This window comes from Humulus lupulus, chromosome 5, assembly GCF_963169125.1.
Source record: "Humulus lupulus chromosome 5, drHumLupu1.1, whole genome shotgun sequence".
NCBI lineage: Eukaryota > Viridiplantae > Streptophyta > Magnoliopsida > Rosales > Cannabaceae > Humulus > Humulus lupulus.
The window spans coordinates 35739564-35751811 of NC_084797.1; the positions used below are offsets into that span (position 1 = coordinate 35739564).

General features: G+C 40.6%; 1 non-coding gene across 1 annotated transcript; it reads left to right on the forward strand.

The window, feature by feature from the left end:
- The first annotated feature begins 5427 nt into the window (after positions 1-5427).
- Positions 5428-5534, forward strand: LOC133780764 (small nucleolar RNA R71). The gene has a single exon (XR_009869582.1). It is a non-coding gene; the product is annotated as a small nucleolar RNA R71 (small nucleolar RNA).
- The last annotated feature ends 6714 nt before the right edge of the window (positions 5535-12248 follow it).

Consider the following 12248-nt stretch of genomic DNA (forward strand, 5'->3'; position numbering starts at 1 on the left):
TATTTTTTGTAAGGAAAATAAGATAGGATTTTATATGTTATGTTATGTGTTATCTTATGATTTAAGTGTTATGTATATGTTGTATGTTATATTATGTATGTTTGTAGACTTGGACATATGACCGGTATAACTAACAAGCCCCAATAAATTATGGGCATATGACTTGCTTAGCTAGCAAGCCCCATAAATCTAATGGGCATATGACTTGTTTAGTTTACGGGACCCCAAGTAATAATGGCCATTATAGTATATGTGACATATGTTATGATACGTTTTAGTATATGTTGATATGAATATTATGTATATGATTTATGTGTTAGATTTTCCTTGCTGGGCATTAGGTTCATTCCTTTTTGTGTATATGTGCAGGAAAATAGCTTTGGTGGCGGGAAAGGTTCTTGGAAGCTTGGGGATGTGTATTGAGGCAGGATGGAGTCAATGGACCGAGAGTTCGATTCGAGGATGAAGTCTCTTTGATTATGGTTTTCTATGTATTTTTCCAAAATTGGTTGTAATAAGTTTTAATTAAGTTTTCATTATGTCAAAGTTATGTTTTGTTTCAAACAATGGGATCCCATATCCTACTTTAAATTTTATGCAGTTTAACACTTGTTTTTTTTTCTTCAAGTTTTCATGAAGTTATGATTATTTCACTTGTAAGTACTTTAAAAATTAGTGTCTATGTATAATAGTCATGAATGGTCCAAAGTCTAGAGTAGTTGGGTCATTACACTGGACAATCAACACTAGGGGGTCATTATGGGGTAAATGTACACCCCGACCGTCTTCCTCAGTGAAGGTTATTGAGTCATTTTCACCCTTAAAACTCTTCGAGGGGCGTTGCTCCAAACTTAAGACGCACAGTGTTGGAGTTCGTCTGGCCTCCCTTGCATATTTATCTCGCCTCTTCCTTGATTCGCCCCCGAATCTTGGCCCTCCAAAGATGGTCCTGACGTCTCCTTGTACTTCTGGGGCCACCTCTCGTGCCCGCGGTGAGGATGCTCCTTCTTCCAGCCTTTGGCTCTCCTTACAGAGCTATCTGCCTAAATGTCCTCTGCGTATAAGCTCCTCGATTTCTACCTTTAAATGGTTGCATTCCGCGGTGGTGTGGCCGATATCTTTGTGATACTAGCAATATTTGCTGGGGTCTCTTTTGGATCGGTATTTTTTCATTATCGGGGGCCTTCTGAAAGGGACATGGTTTTCATTCGTGACGAAAATATGTTCTCTAGCATGGGTGAGGTCAGTATAAAAGGTGAAGGGGCCCTTTCTGCGCTCATCAGTGCGCTGATGCTTCCGGGGTCAATCATCTCTCGTTCCTTCATATACCCTCTTCTTCTTTGCACCACTTTTGCTTTCTCAGATTGAGGGTTTTGGTGGCGACTGGCCTTTTCTGGCCTTGAGGCTTTCATGGCCATCCTCCATGCGAATATATTTCTGTGCTCGCTTGTAGAAGTCGTCCAAATCTGTGACCTCCCTCTTGAGCATGCTATCCCATAACTTGCTTCCCGGGCATACTTCGGATGTGATGGCCATTTTTATCTCTCTACTGGTCAAACTCCCTACTTTGGCCGCCTCCATATTGAACTTGTGAATGTAGTTCTTTAGACATTCATTTTTTCCTTGCTTCACGTTAGCGAGGCTGGTGCCCGGCATCGTGTAGTCCCGCACGACGTGGTGTTGCTGGAGAAATTCATCAGAAAATTGTTGCCAAGATCTGATGGACCCTGGTCTAAGTCTTTTGAACCATTTGTACTAAGGTCCTTTCAATGTGATAGTGAAGCAATGGCATCTGGCCCCGCTACTAATCCCCCTTAACTTCATCAGGTCGTTAAATGCATCCAGATGGTATTTAGGATCTGTGCTTCCTTCATTTGGGGTCATATGGGGCTCCTTGAAGTCGGCTGGGAGCCGGATGGCTTGGAACTCCTTGATGAAGGGCGACTCATGGTCGAACTCATCCTCAATGGCTTGCCCTCTAGAGGCGGTGATGATTATGCTTCGTAGGCTCCTTATTTCTGTATCTAGGTCTTGTCTCCTCATGTTCAAGGAGTCCCTCAGTGTGGATGGGTTAGGGTCTCCCTTTCCTTTGCCTTCCCGAGGTGCCATAGGAGGCATGGTCCTTTTATCCACCCTCTTTTTGTTGAGTTCCTCTCATAAATCTAAGGGTGTTCTCCTTGAGGTGACTTCGACATCGTTACGAGGGACAGCGTTGGTTTTTGACTTTGGCCTCTGGGGCTGCTTCGGTGGTCCGAGACGTTCGTGCTGCTTCGTCCGGGGGGTGTTACTGGTGGAGAGTCAAGTCCTTCCATCGTCTACTGGGACGGTGGTTTCTGCCCCCTCTTGACCTCTCTCTTTTTGCTTAGGGAGTGTTACGTTTGATTTCCCTTGCAACAGGCCATTTAACACCTCTTGCATGTTTTCCAGGGTGATTTCTAGCCTTTGGTTCTTACGGTGCAGTTCACGTATCTCGTCTTTGTAGAATTGAGATCTAGAACTCGAGCTCACGGAGTGGACCCGAGGGTGCTTTTCAGGTCTGCGCGCCGATGGGCCTAGATCATGCCGGCCGGAGTTTGGCACTTGCGGCGGCCTTAGAGGAAGTAACCCATCGGCATCCCTTGCCGGGGTAGCCATTGGCCTCAGACGATCCTCCTCAGGTGGGACTGCCGGGGATGAGGCTTCCCTTTCATCTCCGTGAACCTCAGGCTCCTTTGGGGCCTCCATGTTTGTGGGTGGAGGAGGATCCTTCATAGAGGCTTTTAGCTGATCTCCATCAAGGTGGACCTCCACCTGTCGCGACTCTCTCAATTGTTTCGAACGTCGTGGAATCTCTTTCTTATTAGAATCGACGGAAGAATAGTGGCTTGACAATTATTCTTCCCACAGACGGCGCTAAACTGTTGACGGTGAGAACTCTTCAACGAAGTTAAGTTAGAAAAATCAAAGTGTGGTGCTTATGAATTAAGAACTTCAAAAATATAAACAGAAACTTAGAAAATAGTTGCAGAAGAAAAATGGAGAAAAGAACTTATATTTCTCTTTTGTGTCCAGCTAAAATGTTTTTTCCAACCCCTTTCCATGTGGAAGTGGGATTCCTTTTATAGTGGGCTCTAATGGCCCCTGATACATTGTGGTCCATGGGACCAGATGGTACATAAGTACGCTTTCAGGTGAGTGGTCTTAGGGGTAGTGGTGTTGGCTCCAGTACATGGTCAGGTTCTGTTGGGATGGCTCCACTACTTATTTAGTACAAGTGTCAGAGGAGTGGAGGTGGTGCTACAACTCCTCGTACTATCCCTTACCACCATCACTTGTCGGGTACATATGTTAGGTCTGTACATTGATCCTTGCAGGCATATATGTACCTATATACAGGTACCTTATTCGTACTTCTTGTCTCTTGTGGGCTACTTTGATGAATGGCATACTTGGTTGGCCCTCTCTTGTGATGTAGGAAGGTCCTGGCGTTGTGTGCACCCGTGAGGTGTGAGGTGCCATACACTTGCGAGGCAACATGGGCGCGAGGCGCTATATGCACCCGCGAGGCACAGTGTGCATTCATGAGGTGTGAGGTGCCACGGGCGCACGAGGCACCTAGGGTTCGGAGGCGGTTGCAAGACACTTGGGGCGCGCGGGGCGCCAGGGGCGCGCGTGAGTTGGTTGCTTGGCACCTGGGGCACGCGAGACGCTTGGGGCGCGAAAGACGCTAGTGGGTGCCTGAGGCGAAGTGGTCATTTGGATCAGGGTTGATTTGGACATTCCTTTTGAGGGATCAAAGGGACTTCAGACATGGTTGCTTTGGATCTTCCAGGGACCTTAGACATGAGTGTGGGTTCTTTACTGGTGTAGAATTTTCAGCATCCACACTGAGTTAATCAATTTAGCTAGCTTAAGTTAATCAAATGGTCCAAAAGATCAAATTCCCCTGGACACCTAGTCCGTCCCTTTAAGCCCCAAGGGGAAAAATGACATTTGGCACTTTAGTGTTACCTTACAGTTATAATTCGCAATTAATTCAGCGAATCCCGAAATACCAATATTTTTTCCCAAATATGACTCATACTCCAATGAGTCCTGGTAACTCACCAATTTACCAATATACCCCTTGGCTCACCCCGAGTCGGTTATTAATCCTCGTTGTGACTTTACCGCTACTATGCTCAAAAGGATCGACTCCTGCCGAATATCTCAAATATACAACATAACAATGTGGGTTCAACCATATAACACATAATTATAAATATACCCACAATGGGTTAACGTTACAAAAATGTCATTTTTAACAGAAACAGGCCTATAAGCACATTTAATACACTTAAACATGTATAATAAGTCACATTATAATATAACTCATATAATTCAGATAATCACATAAATATTCAGCAAACTACGCATAATTCCAATTATGTCCTCCCGACACCCTAATCGAGGCAGTGAGTCTTATTAGGAATTTCTGATACGGAATCTATGTGGATATAGGATCTTGATATGATGTTCAATGTTCACTGAAGGCACCTTCTTTTTCTGGGAGGCCATCAATAACCTTCTCTTCACTAAGCTTATTTTATGTTGTGTTCTGTATCTTTTGATCCTGACTCTTCTCATCTGAATGATTCTTTCTTGGCCGTTCATATGGTGTCCCACTTCTCAAGGTAATGGCTTGGAACTGTTCATTAGGATTTACTTTAGTAGTGTTAGGAAAATTTCTTTGAGCCCTGTTTGTTATCAAAGTAGCCAACTAGCCAATCTAACTTTCCAAACTTCTAATAGTTGTTCTTGTTTCACTTAGAAACTACTTTAATACATCAGGTTGTCCTTCAAGTTGCTTCACGTGAAGTCGCTGCTGTGGTGGTCTATTCTGTAGGTGATAGAGCCCAGGAGGAGGCTGTTGGAAACACTGTTGGGTTTGTGGGAAAGGCTGATGTTTTGTGGAAAAGGTTGTTGTGTTCCTTGATTATTTTTCCATGAGAAGTTAGGATGGTTCCTCCACCCTTGGTTATAGGTCATGGAATATGGGATATGTGATGGCCTTTGGAAATTTCCTATGGCTTACACTTGTTCCATAGGCAAATTGTTTAAATCCACTACATGGCACTGGTTAGATGGGTAAGTCATTACACACATTTCACACACACTTTGTAATTGCCTGGCTTGAGCTGCGAGGTTATTCTATTGTAACTGTTTCATCAAAGGTGCCACTTGAGCTGTAAACATTGATATGGCATCTAATTCAATCATCCCATCCACCTTCTTTGTATTTTCCTTCTCAGTAGGCCACTAGTAACTGTTCATGGCCATCTCCTCCAGTAATTCATACGCTTCGTTAGCACTCTTGCTCATGAAAGCACCCCTGCGGCTGCATCAATTATGGTAGGAGTAGTACCATCCAACCCGTTATAAAAGTTGTGGATCAACATCTACCTCTCAATTCCATGATGGGGAAACTTCCTTAACAACTCCTTGAAGTGCTCACATGCATCATACAATGACTCCCTATCATTCTAGTGGAAGTTATTAATTTCGCCTCTCAACTTTGCAGCGTTTGCTGGAGCGAAAAAACTTGTCAAAGAAGTTTTGGGTTAGTTCCTCCCATGTCATGATGGAATTGGCTTGCAGCGAAATTAACCAACTCTTTCTCGGTCCCTTAAGGAAAATGGTAATAGTCTCAGCTGGATGGCATCGTCACTCAACCGTTCATCTTAAACATTGCACACAACTCTAAGAAATTATCTATGTGCTAGTTTGGATCCTCAGTAGGTAATCCACCAAATTGGATCGTGGATTGTACCATTTATAAAATTGTCAGTTTGATTTCAAAGTTGTTAGCGGCAATGGTAGGGTGTCGAATGCAAGAATGCACTCCCGTAACAGTTAGGAGTACATAATCTCTTAGAGTTCTAGCTCTTTGGTCCAGGTCTTGTGCAGTCGCTGCCCTTCGGCATTGTTGGTGACATTATTTAATGCATCCCCTTGGTTTGCAGCCATTATTGCCTCCAACTTCTTATTCTTACAGTTCTTACTGGAGGTTCTCTCTATCTCAGGATTCACTGGTATGACCTCAGATGTCTTTCCACATTGCACAAACTAAATCTTCCCGAGATTAGAAAATTTAGACACAAACAAAGTTAGAATAAAAAGAAAAACAACCAAATTAGAGTAAAAATTAATTGAATTAATATTAATAATTTTCAGTCCTTGGCAATGGCGCCAACAAATTGTTGTGAAAAATTGATAACACAAGTATATGTATTGTTTCAAGTAATAAAGTGCACAAGCATGAGTATCGTCCCATGAAGACTAAATTACCAAGTACCAATATTTAATTCATAATCTCTTTTTGGCTAACGAAAAATTGTCGAATAAATAAAGCTAAAACATAAACATAAAAATTACGAAACAAAAACAATTAAAAACTATGGAATCAAAACAAATAATGATAAAGACAATTAATTAATAGATGAAAATTAGGGAATTTATTCTCGTTGTCTTTCCACTCTCTATTTCCTTAATGAAATTTTCTCATAAATATTCTCTTCTAATTGAGATAGCAAGTTACAAAAGCATTCTATATTCGTGTTAAGATATATAAAACTTGGCCTATGTGTGAACTTTCTATATTTCTATGATAAACTCAACATATGGGAAGCATTAAGCATGTGAATTTATAAGCTACATAAACCATATCGATACTTTTGTTCAATATCGAAATCTACGTCTAATCAATTATAGCATGTGTAGATCTCACCTTTCATATTTTGAATCATATTAATATAAATCATGTAGTAGATGGCTAGTCAATCACAAGCAGTAAGAATAAATTGAAAAGATCTCAATAAAGAAGAACAAAACATAAAATTGCATTAATTCATAGAAGAGTTTCAAGAGACTCAATTGAAAACCCTTAACTATATTTAGTTCATATTCATAATATTCAAATCCATAAAACTAACAATCAACATGAAATAAAATAAAGAAAAACTCTAAAGCTATCCAATGTTTTCCAACGAGCTTCTAGTCGTCTTCTCCCAATTCCAACCCTGAAAAACTTGGGTTTTATGATGAAAATCGCATTAAAATACGAAAACCTGTGATTTCTTCATGTAATGTGGCCAAAATTCCTCATTTCCAGTCACCTAGCGCAGTCGATTTTTGAAACATTTCTGAAACATCAGTTTTCCATAATTTCGTCCTTTTGTCGATTTTTCACATCTTTTCATTCCAAAGCATCCCGATTTATTCAAAACCTAAAAACATACTAAAACAAACGTTAAATAGAACAAAATAACCCTAATTAACTAAACACACTACCTAAAAAGACACACTAAAATGAGTCTAAAACTCGTTTATCATCCAATGTTCATCTTGCAAGGTGTCACTGTGGAATTTTATTAGACTGGTGTAGCATCACTTACACCAATGGAAGTGCCTTATTCAGGTAATTATTATAGTTTCCCAGGTTAATATGGTATTGAATTCCGGTTGGTAACTCTATGTATGATATGATATACTATGCATATACTAGGAATGCTGGTAGTGGGGCTATACTCTCTTATGGGTTAGTTTTAAACTCTGTGTATTGATGGGTAATGTTAAGGATTCTATATCTCTGGTATGGATCTTTGTTGGAATTATTTTAGGGTTACGCTTTAATAGCCAAGGACGGGTATGCACCCTTTACTTTTTATTTAAGGTCCGGTTTAATTGACACCCTCGATCAAGTTAGTGTGTATTGGATTGTTTTCTAATTCCAATAATTTCAATCAATTGTTTCCTTCTTATTGTTAAGCTTATTTATGTTATGTATGTAATGTTGATCTTACTAAGTATTATCGCATACCTAGTTATTTCATGTTTTAGGAAAGTGAAAGGACAAGATGGAGCAGTGAGCACTGAATTCTCCTTTGCCTAGTGGACATGTGGCTGACCATGGGATGTCAAATGCTTTTGAATGTTTTGATAAATCTTTAAATATTTAAGGCTAAATCTAGATGTTTATTTGCTAACCTGGATGTATTAATTCTAAATAAGCGCATGCTTTGAGAAGTTTTTTTTAATATGGATTTTCAACATATTTTTTAATGAAAACAATATATTTCAGTATTATTATTTTCCTGCATTAGTAGGACATTACAATTTATAACATATTTCATCATAATATTTAATTAAATAAATAAAAATTATATCGGATATTACATATATCGTGTATAACAAAATTTATACCTTAACACTAGAATACCAAATTACTCATTCAACAAAAACTTTGTTTAAAATACATAAAATATTTTTCATAACTTCCAAATTGTTGAAGCAATCAAATACAAGTAGTTGGCCACATCATCGAAAAAACATCAATATATCACACCAAGTATGAGAAACTAGCTAGGTATTCCCATGACTCGCCTCAACAAATTCATCGTCAAATATTGGTGGTCCCTAAAAATGAGGTATGGGAAAAGCAGACTATAATATCCATCTTTACGTTTCATGGGTATATTGGTAATTTTGTCCTGTGAGGGCAATATGGTAATTTAATACTCTTGAGGGGTATTTTTGTAATTTTATGAAATTGCATATTGTGTGATTTTATGAATATATTAATGTGATATTAATATCACTGTAAGATATTTTACGTTGGAAAATACCGAAAGTGCTCAGGATATGTGTTAAAGTAACGAATCATGGTTTCCTTTGAGAGATAGGGGCTTTATTGTCAAGAATTGTTGAAAGAGGGGTCATTATAGGATAATGATAACTTATGGGGAATAAGTTAATTATGGATTATGAAAACTAATAATTTTGTGAAGAATTATTAAAAAGGATTTAGTGAAATTGTTAGAATGACTTAGATCAAGGGTAGGATGAAAATTGGGCGATAATGACTCATTACAAATAGAAGGTGAGAGATTAGGGTTAGGGTTAGACTCATAATTTGAATTTGGTGGCTGCTAAGCACATGATCAAAGAAGAGAACTCTCTCTCACACACTCTGTCTAAATTAGGGTTCAAGATCTAAGGAAGAAGGAGAAGAATGATCTCTTCATATGCATATGGATCACTAGGCACTGGTGTGGGGGCTCATGAGACCTAATCATAACCATGTTCAGGAAACGGGCCAAGCCCTAATCACATATATCATGTATTGGGTGCATTTTTCTTACCTCTGGTCCAAGCACTGGCTAAATAAAAACGTGTCGAGCGCGATCCCCTTCCGAGCCCTAGCGGCACCGTATATAATAATATTGAGTAAATAAAGGCCTTCGGACCGAGTCCTAGCCTTTAGGACCTTGAATTCTACTAAATCAGGTAGTAGAATCCATCATGAGCCCTTAGGTTCGAGTTCCTGGAACTCGAAACCTCACTTGGCTAACTTTTCCAACTACCATAGTGATGCACCCTTGAAAGGCCGCGACGCTCCTAAAGTGAGAGAGCCCCCAACCTATTTTCCTTGGGACACATGCCACGACATAGCCCACCAAGCACCGCGGTGCCAAGACTATTGAGAGAACCGCCCTAGCCTCTGAGTTCATCCAGGTCGTGATGCTCCAAGAACATTACCGCGGTGCAACCTCAGGAACCCAGATTTTCAAAGCTTTTCTTCGAGCCAAAACTCACATAATTAACCCAAATTAATAATAAACCCCCAAATTGAGTTATAAACTCAAATAAATTCATCGAGAACAAAAATATAACACCACAATCTAACTAAAATCTCCATCAAAACTCAAAAAATCACATTTGAGCTTTGAAGCTCAATAACACTCAGCAACCATGGAAAAATTCAAAGAAACAAAGGACCAAGAACGTTACCTCAACTGGGATTCAACCTTAGGCTACTCCTAACCCAATTTTTGCTTCTCCAAGCTCCCAAAATCCAAGTCTTTTCCTCCAAAATCAAGGAACTTCCCTTAGTTTCAATGGTGCAAGGTGAGTAACGAGAGAGAGAGAGAGAGAGAGAGAGAGAGAGAGAGAGAGAGAGAGAGAGAAAGCTTCTGCCTTTTGTTTTCTTTGGTTTCCTATTTTTGAAGTATTCTTGTGACTAAGTCACTCCCTTGGCACAAAAAAACTAAAATGCCCCTTGATCAAGCCTTACTCCTTTAATGCCCCCAAGGGCAATATTGTCATTTGCCACATTTCTTGCTAATCTCAATCAACACCTCATAATTTCCCAGTTAATTCCAATATCGTCGATTAATCACCAAATAATTTCCCATTACCCGATAAATTACCAAAATACCCCTAGGCTTACCCTGAGTCGGGTATTGGACGCTGTTTACCGAGTTTTTCAGAAACTAGAATTATGATAAGTAAGAGAGATAAAAAGAAAAAATTGAAGATAAATAAATAGAGTTTTTACGTGGTTGGGGTGTTAATGAGCCTTAGTCCACGGGTCCATTGTGTTAGTACTTAGAAAGCTTTTACAATGGAGTTTTCTGCAAGTCTGAGCAGAGTAATGGCTTACAAGAGAAAATTTGGGGATCCATTCTACAGTGCACAACTGGTCCTATTTATAGGTTGGATGCAATGGGCTTGGGCCTTACTAATCTGGGCCCAATAGGAATATAATCATGGTTTGCTCGCTAATGGAGGCTTAATACAAAGGACTTTGCTAAATAATACACATTAATCAGGGCCCATTGGGGCGGCTTGGGTATAACCAAGCTTTACAACTGACAGCGGTACGTAGCCTCAGACTGGTCTGCGTGGGCTTCTAAGGAGATCCTGGGGACATGATTTGCCAGAGTTGTGGTAGTACTGTTCCCCAATAATGACGTACATTCCGTATGTAACCTTTTCTGCAGGTTAGTTGAGGAGACCAAACTCCGTGTTTCTCGGGAATATGTCAGCGTCAGGGAAGTTCAATCCTGCCCACCTGGATGCTAGGTCCAGGTTCATTTACTAACGTCCCGATCCGCTTACCAAGATCCTGGTTCGTTTACCCGAGTTTGGGTTTATTTAGTAACGTCCTAGTCCATTCTCAGACTGTTGAGCCCACCACCCTTACTCGCATCTCGGATGATGCCATTAGGTTGGAACCAGGAAGATGAGTTGGGTCCACATCTTAGTCCCGATTCCCTCGTTATTGTGGTGCCCATCGTACAATGTTGGGCTTACTAACGATTGGACCACTAGGACTTTCTTCTTCCCTGTCCATTGGGCTTAGACTGGGCCTTTGATCTCTTCGAGAGAGCCCAAAGACCCATTATGTCATGCCACACATCTAGGGGAAAAACGGGGATAACATTTACCCCCCAAGTCTTCGTCTATGTTTGCACAGTGGAGACTTGCTTCATTCTCCTGGATCAAATCCTGACATCCTGGTTTGTTTCCTAGAAGATGGGCTAATTTTCATGGAGACCACTTAGTTAACCTTTCATGGAAGAGGCTTGCATCAGTGTCCCTGATCAAATCCCCATATCCCAGTTTGTTTCCCAGAAGGCGGGTTCAGTTACTTAGGGGCCACTTGGGTGATCCCCGTCCTTTCGAATTCCCCACGTTTTACATGCGTGTCCCTCAATAATTGGTGCATCTATGTTACTCATGCCTCACAGTTCTGGAGAAAGTCTGTTGATTGTCGTGTTGTCAGACGGGTGTCAGCGTGATTTTTGAGGCATATCGTCTGTGCGAGAGATGCTAATAGGGTGCTTGAGTGGGCTATATAATATCTCTCCACCATATGGGACCATTGGATGAGGATTTTTTGAAATTTCCTAACTTGGATTGTTGGATCAGGTGGACGCGGATCGTGAAGTGGCGAATCCACGATCTGATACTTGATGAGGCTAATTAAAGCCTCTGCGTAATCTGGGACAGTTAGATGAGGACAGTCATTCTGAACCGTCAGATCAAGCAATGTGTTTTTGGCCCTATAAATACCCCATAATTTCATTCACAACTTTATACATTCTAACAATTAGAGCTAAACGAGAGCTTTTTATGTTTGAGTTTGCCGACGAACTTCTCCGACGACTGCTTCATCTCTGTTCTTGCTTATTTCTAACCCGACCTTTTTATGCACAACCATTAGACGATCTGGTCCCGGTCCAACCAATAGACGACCTCTTGCATCACCTTTGTTGATTCAAGGCTGAGATCTTGCCGATCTTGTTGCCGGAGATTCTACTACTTTCAGACCCAGTACCTCACAGTAAGTTGTCTGGTCTTTTGCCTTTGTTTATTTCCCTATTTTTTTGTAGTATTAATTCGAAGACCGTAGGATTGTTAGAGTCGGGACCACCGTGTAGGGTGGT